Below are 7,500 nucleotides of genomic sequence, written 5' to 3' on the forward strand. Positions count from 1 at the left end.
CCCCCCCCACCGCCGCCCCGGCCGAGAGCGCACAAGCAGCCCCTGCCGCCGCCCCCCCCCACCCCCCCCCCGGTGCGGGCACCCCTGCATACGGGCCTCCGGCACGGCCGCTCCGCTGCCCCCCCCCACCCCGCCACCCCCCCACCGCCGCCCCGGCCGAGAGCGCACAAGCAGCCCCTGCCGCCGCCCCCCCCCCCCCCCCCCCCCCCCGACTCAAACCTCAATCTTCTCGGAAAAGAGGCCCCGTCCCCAGCCTACCTCAGCGCAAGGCTCCCCGCCTGCTCCTCGACCCCGTCTCTCAGTCTCTGTCTCCCCCTTCTGCCGCGGGGAAGCGCCCGCCCCTTGCCGGCGGGTGGGCGGGGCGGGCCGGCTCGGGTTCCGGTTGCTAAGCAGCAGGGTGGCACTCGTTGACCCCGGGCGCCGCTCCGTCTGCCGATGGGCGGGCCGGTGCTGGCTCTCAAGAAATTTTTGTAACTGTTTCCCTGCTCTGCTTTGGTTTTGTTTTTTTTTCTCGCCCACCGTCAGAACCGATGCAGAGTAAGAAAGCCTTCAGCGAGACAGTCCGGCCAAGCTTAGCGCCTTCCACTAGATACGGCGAAGTCTCGGAAACGGGGGGTGGCGAGGGGAATTTCAGGCGCGCGCCGCCTCCCCCCTCCTGCACCACCCCCCCCCGCAAGCGACGGGAAGGGGCGCCGCTTTCCATCAGCTCGGCTGAAACGCCCGAGGACGGGGCGGCGTCTCTGTTTCAAAAGCGGAAAAAGAAATAAAAAAGCAACAAAAACCAAAAAATTCCCGCCGCCCCCCCCAACCCACCCCCGTGCAGGCACCCCTGCATACGGGCCTCCGGCAGGACCGGCCTGCCGCCCCCAGCCACCCCCCCGCAAGCCCCCCCACCGCCGCCCCGGCTGAGAGAGCACAGGCACCCCGCCGCCGCCCCTTCCCACCCCGTGCAGGCACCCCTGCATACGGGCCTCCGGCAGGGCCAGCCTGCCGCCCCCAGCCACCCCCCGCAAGCCCCCCCCACCGCCGCCCCGGCTCAGAGAGCACAGGCAGCCCGCCGCCGGCCCACCCACCCCGTGCAGGCACCCCTGCATACGGGCCTCCGGCAGGGCCGGCCTGCCGACCCCAGCCACCCCCCGCAAGCCCCCCCACCGCCGCCCCGACTGAGACAGCACAGGCAGCCCGCCGCCGGCCCTTCCCACCCCGTGCAGGCACCCCTGCATACGGGCCTCCGGCAGGGCCGGCCTGCCGCCCCCAGCCACCCCCCGCAAGCCCCCCCACCGCCGCCCCGGCTCAGAGAGCACAGGCAGCCCGCCGCCGGCCCACCCACCCCGTGCAGGCACCCCTGCATACGGGCCTCCGGCAGGACCGGCCTGCCGCCCCCAGCCACCCCCCGCAAGCCCCCCCACCGCCGCCCCGGCTGAGAGAGCACAGGCACCCCGCCGCCGGCCCTTCCCACCCCGTGCAGGCACCCCTGCATACGGGCCTCCGGCAGGGCCGGCCTGCCGCCCCCAGCCACCCCCCGCAAGCCCCCCCCACCGCCGCCCCGGCTCAGAGAGCACAGGCAGCCCGCCGCCGGCCCACCCACCCCGTGCAGGCACCCCTGCATACGGGCCTCCGGCAGGGCCGGCCTGCCGACCCCAGCCACCCCCCGCAAGCCCCCCCACCGCCGCCCCGACTGAGAGAGCACAGGCAGCCCGCCGCCGGCCCTTCCCACCCCGTGCAGGCACCCCTGCATACGGGCCTCCGGCAGGGCCGGCCTGCCGACCCCAGCCACCCCCCGCAACCCCCCCCACCGCCGCCCCGGCTGAGAGAGCACAGGCAGCCCGCCGCCGGCCCTTCCCACCCCGTGCAGGCACCCCTGCATACGGGCCTCCGGCACGGCCGGCCTGCCGCCCCCAGCCACCCCCCGCAAGCCCCCCCCACCGCCGCCCCGACTCAGAGAGCACAGGCAGCCCGCCGCAGGCCCACCCACCCCGTGCAGGCACCCCTGCATACGGGCCTCCGGCAGGGCCGGCCTGCCGACCCCAGCCACCCCCCGCAAGCCCCCCCACCGCCGCCCCGACTGAGACAGCACAGGCAGCCCGCCGCCGGCCCTTCCCACCCCGTGCAGGCACCCCTGCATACGGGCCTCTGGCAGGACCGGCCTGCCGACCCCAGCCACCCCCCGCAAGCCCCCCCACCGCCGCCCCGGCTGAGAGAGCACAGGCAGCCCGCCGCCGGCCCTTCCCACCCCGTGCAGGCACCCCTGCATACGGGCCTCCGGCAGAGCCGGCCTGCCGCCCCCAGCCACCCCCCGCAAGCCCCCCCACCGCCGCCCCGGCTCAGAGAGCACAGGAACCCCGCCGCCGCCCCTTCCCACCCCGTGCAGGCACCCCTGCATACGGGCCTCCGGCAGGGCCGGCCTGCCGCCCCCAGCCACCCCCCGCAAGCCCCCCCACCGCCGCCCCGGCTCAGAGAGCACAGGAACCCCGCCGCCGCCCCTTCCCACCCCGTGCAGGCACCCCTGCATACGGGCCTCCGGCAGGGCCGGCCTGCCGCCCCCAGCCACCCCCCGCAAGCCCCCCCACCGCCGCCCCGGCTCAGAGAGCACAGGCAGCCCGCCGCCGGCCCACCCACCCTGTGCAGGCACCCCTGCATACGGGCCTCCGGCAGGACCGGCCTGCCGCCCCCAGCCACCCCCCGCAAGCCCCCCCACCGCCGCCCCGGCTGAGAGAGCACAGGCAACCCGCCGCCGCCCCTTCCCACCCCGTGCAGGCACCCCTGCATACGGGCCTCCGGCAGGGCCGGCCTGCCGCCCCCAGCCACCCCCCGCAAGCCCCCCCACCGCCGCCCCGGCTGAGAGAGCACAGGCAGCCCGCCGCCGGCCCACCCACCCTGTGCAGGCACCCCTGCATACGGGCCTCCGGCAGGACCGGCCTGCCGCCCCAAGCCACCCCCCGCAAGCCCCCCCACCGCCGCCCCGGCTCAGAGAGCACAGGCACCCCGCCGCCGCCCCTTCCCACCCCGTGCAGGCACCCCTGCATACGGGCCTCCGGCAGGGCCGGCCTGCCGCCCCCAGCCACCCCCCGCAAGCCCCCCCCACCGCCGCCCCGGCTCAGAGAGCACAGGCAGCCCGCCGCAGGCCCACCCACCCCGTGCAGGCACCCCTGCATACGGGCCTCCGGCAGGGCCGGCCTGCCGACCCCAGCCACCCCCCGCAAGCCCCCCCACCGCCGCCCCGGCTGAGAGAGCACAGGCAGCCCGCCGCCGGCCCTTCCCACCCCGTGCAGGCACCCCTGCATACGGGCCTCCGGCAGGGCCGGCCTGCCGACCCCAGCCACCCCCCGCAACCCCCCCCACCGCCGCCCCGGCTGAGAGAGCACAGGCAGCCCGCCGCCGGCCCTTCCCACCCCGTGCAGGCACCCCTGCATACGGGCCTCCGGCAGGGCCGGCCTGCCGCCCCCAGCCACCCGCCACAGGCCCCCCCACCGCCGCCCCGGCTGAGAGAGCACAGGCAGCCCGCCGCCGGCCCTTCCCACCCCGTGCAGGCACCCCTGCATACGGGCCTCCGGCAGGGCCGGCCTGCCGCCCCCAGCCACCCCCCGCAAGCCCCCCCACCGCCGCCCCGGCTCAGAGAGCACAGGCACCCCGCCGCCGCCCCTTCCCACCCCGTGCAGGCACCCCTGCATACGGGCCTCCGGCAGGGCCGGCCTGCCGCCCCCAGCCACCCCCCGCAAGCCCCCCCCACCGCCGCCCCGGCTCAGAGAGCACAGGCAGCCCGCCGCAGGCCCACCCACCCCGTGCAGGCACCCCTGCATACGGGCCTCCGGCAGGGCGGGCCTGCCGACCCCAGCCACCCCCCGCAAGCCCCCCCACCGCCGCCCCGACTGAAACAGCACAGGCAGCCCGCCGCCGGCCCTTCCCACCCCGTGCAGGCACCCCTGCATACGGGCCTCCGGCAGGGCCGGCCTGCCGCCCCCAGCCACCCCCCGCAAGCCCCCCCCACCGCCGCCCCGGCTCAGAGAGCACAGGCAGCCCGCCGCAGGCCCACCCACCCCGTGCAGGCACCCCTGCATACGGGCCTCCGGCAGGGCGGGCCTGCCGACCCCAGCCACCCCCCGCAAGCCCCCCCACCGCCGCCCCGACTGAAACAGCACAGGCAGCCCGCCGCCGGCCCTTCCCACCCCGTGCAGGCACCCCTGCATACGGGCCTCCGGCAGGGCCGGCCTGCCGCCCCCAGCCACCCGCCACAGGCCCCCCCACCGCCGCCCCGGCTGAGAGAGCACAGGCAGCCCGCCGCCGCCCCTTCCCACCCCGTGCAGGCACCCCTGCATACGGGCCTCCGGCAGGGCCGGCCTGCCGACCCCAGCCACCCCCCGCAAGCCCCCCCACCGCCGCCCCGGCTGAGAGAGCACAGGCAGCCCGCCGCCGGCCCACCCACCCTGTGCAGGCACCCCTGCATACGGGCCTCCGGCAGGACCGGCCTGCCGCCCCAAGCCACCCCCCGCAAGCCCCCCCACCGCCGCCCCGGCTGAGAGAGCACAGGCAGCCCGCCGCCGCCCCTTCCCACCCCGTGCAGGCACCCCTGCATACGGGCCTCCAGCACGGGCGACCCGCTCTGTCCGCAGGGAGGACAGGTCTACCCCTTCTGCCGGCAGGGAGGCCAGGTCTACCCGTTCTGCCGGCAGGGAGGCCAGGTCTACCCGTTTTACCTGCAGGGAGACCAGGTCTACCCGTTCTGCCGGCAGGGAGGCCAGGTCTACCCGTTTTACCGGCAGGGATGCCAGGTCTACCCGTTCTGGCGGCAGGGAGGCCAGGTCTACCTGTTTTACCGGCAGGGATGCCAGGTCTACCCGTTCTAGCGGCAGGGAGACCAGGTCTACCCGTATTGCCGGCAGGGATGCCAGGTCTACCCGTTTTTCCGGCAGGGATGCCAGGTCTACCCATTTACCGGCAGGGATGCCAGGTCTACCCGTTTTGCCGGCAGGGATGCCAGGTCTACCCGTTCTGGCGGCAGGGAGAACAGGTCTACCCGTTTTACCTGCAGGGAGAACAGGTCTACCCGTTTTGCCGGCAGGGATGCCAGGTCTACCCGTTTTACCTGCAGGGATGCCAGGTCTACCCGTTTTACCGGCAGGGAGGCCAGGTCTACCCATGTTGCCGGCAGGGAGGCCAGGTCTACCCGTTCTAGCGGCAGGGAGACCAGGTCTACCCATTTACCGGCAGGGAGACCAGGTCTACCCGTTTTGCCGGCAGGGATGCCAGGTCTACCCGTTTTGCCGGCAGGGAGAACAGGTCTACCCGTTTTACCTGCAGGGAGGCCATGTCTACCCGTTTTACCGGCAGGGAGACCAGGTCTACCCGTTTTGCCGGCAGGGATGCCAGGTCTACCCGTTTTGCCGGCAGGGAGACCAGGTCTACCCGTTCTGCCGGCAGGGATACCAGGTCTACCCGTTTTACCTGCACGGAGACCAGGTCTACCCATTTTACCGGCAGGGAGGCCAGGTCTACCCGTTCTGGCGGCAGGGAGAACAGGTCTACCCTTTTTGCCGGCAGGGAGACCAGGTCTACCCGTTTTACCGGCAGGGATGCCAGGTCTACCCGTTTTGCCGGCAGGGATAACAGGTCTACCCGTTTTACCTGCAGGGAGACCAGGTCTACCCGTTTTACCGGCAGGGAGACCAGGTCTACCCGTTTTGCCGGCAGGGATGCCAGGTCTACCCGTTCTGGCGGCAGGGAGGCCAGGTCTACCCGTTCTGCCGGCAGGGAGGCCAGGTCTACCCGTTTTGCCGGCAGGGAGAACAGGTCTACCCGTTTTACCGGCAGGGAGACCAGGTCTACCCGTTTTGCCGGCAGGGATGCCAGGTCTACCCGTTCTGGCGGCAGGGAGGCCAGGTCTACCCGTTCTGCCGGCAGGGAGGCCAGGTCTACCCGTTTTACCTGCAGGGAGGCCAGGTCTACCCGTTTTGGCGGCAGGGAGACCAGGTCTACCCGTTTTGCCGGCAGGGATGCCAGGTCTACCCGCTTCCGGCAGGGATGCCAGGTCTACCCGGTTCCAGGCAGGGAGGCCTCGTCTACCCGTTCTGCCGGCAGGGAGGCCAGGTCTACCCGTTTTACCGGCAGGGATGCCAGGTCTACCCGCTTCCGGCAGGGATGCCAGGTCTACCCGGTTCCAGGCAGGGAGGCCTCGTCTACCCGTTCTGCCGGCAGGGAGGCCAGGTCTACCCGTTTTACCGGCAGGGATGCCAGGTCTACCCGCTTCCGGCAGGGATGCCAGGTCTACCCGGTTCCAGGCAGGGAGGCCTCGTCTACCCGTTCTGCCGGCAGGGAGGCCAGGTCTACCCGTTTTACCGTCCGCCGGGTCCGGTGTGCCCGATGTGGCCGCCGGAGCTGCCGGCGGAAAGGGATGCCTCGTCTACCTCGCTCCGGCGGGACTTTGGCTCCACCGCGGTTCTGGCAGGTAGACGTCTTGCCCGGTTCTTCTTCGGAGCTGCCGAAGGGGTCGCTGCTTTGCGCTGCCTCCAGTTACGTCATGGTAAGAGTCGGCGGCGCTCGCGCGCCTCCCCGCTGGGGGAAGACGGTTCTCTTCGAGCCCGCCGGGGCCGGGGACCTCGCTGTCCGTATACTAGGGCAGAGGGCTGGCGCTCGCGGACCAGCGCCATCGAACCGCTGCAGCTACTCGCGGTTCAGCCGGCAGACTCGGGCGTTGCACGGCGGCTGTGGCCGTGGCCGTTCTGCCTCCTACCTATCGCGCACGGCGCTTCCGACTGCCAGAAGCCGCGCGAAGCCGCTGCTTGCCCGCAGGCTCCGGTGGCCGTTGCCGACTGGAGCGAGGGCTCCAAGAGGGGTTTCTCCAGGGCCGGGCCGAGACGGGCGGCGGTCGCCGGCACTCGAACGCTTGTCACCCGCGGCTCAGCCGGCAGACTCGGGCGTTGCCCGGCGGCCCTGGCCGTGGCCGTTCTGCCTCCTACCTATCGCGCACGGCGCTTCCGACTGCCAGAAGCCGCGCGAAGCCGCTGCTTGCCCGCAGGCTCCGGTGGCCGTTGCCGACTGGAGCGAGGGCTCCAAGAGGGGTTTCTCCAGGGCCGGGCCGAGACCGGCGGCGGTCGCCGGCACTCGAACGCTTGTCAGCCGCGGCTCAGCGGGCAGACTCGGGCGTTGCCCGGCGGCCCTGGCCGTGGCCGTTCTGCCTCCTACCTATCGCGCACGGCGCTTCCGACTGCCAGAAGCCGCGCGAAGCCGCTGCTTGCCCGCAGGCTCCGGTGGCCGTTGCCGACTGGAGCGAGGGCTCCAAGAGGGGTTTCTCCAGGGCCGGGCCGAGACCGGCGGCGGTCGCCGGCACTCGAACGCTTGTCACCCGCGGCTCAGCCGGCAGACTCGGGCGTTGCCCGGCGGCCCTGGCCGTGGCCGTTCTGCCTCCTACCTATCGCGCACGGCGCTTCCGACTGCCAGAAGCCGCGCGAAGCCGCTGCTTGCCCGCAGGCTCCGGTGGCCGTTGCCGACTGGAGCGAGGGCTCC

Source organism: Opisthocomus hoazin, unplaced genomic scaffold (genome assembly GCF_030867145.1).
Source record: "Opisthocomus hoazin isolate bOpiHoa1 unplaced genomic scaffold, bOpiHoa1.hap1 HAP1_SCAFFOLD_112, whole genome shotgun sequence".
NCBI classification, from domain to species: domain Eukaryota; kingdom Metazoa; phylum Chordata; class Aves; order Opisthocomiformes; family Opisthocomidae; genus Opisthocomus; species Opisthocomus hoazin.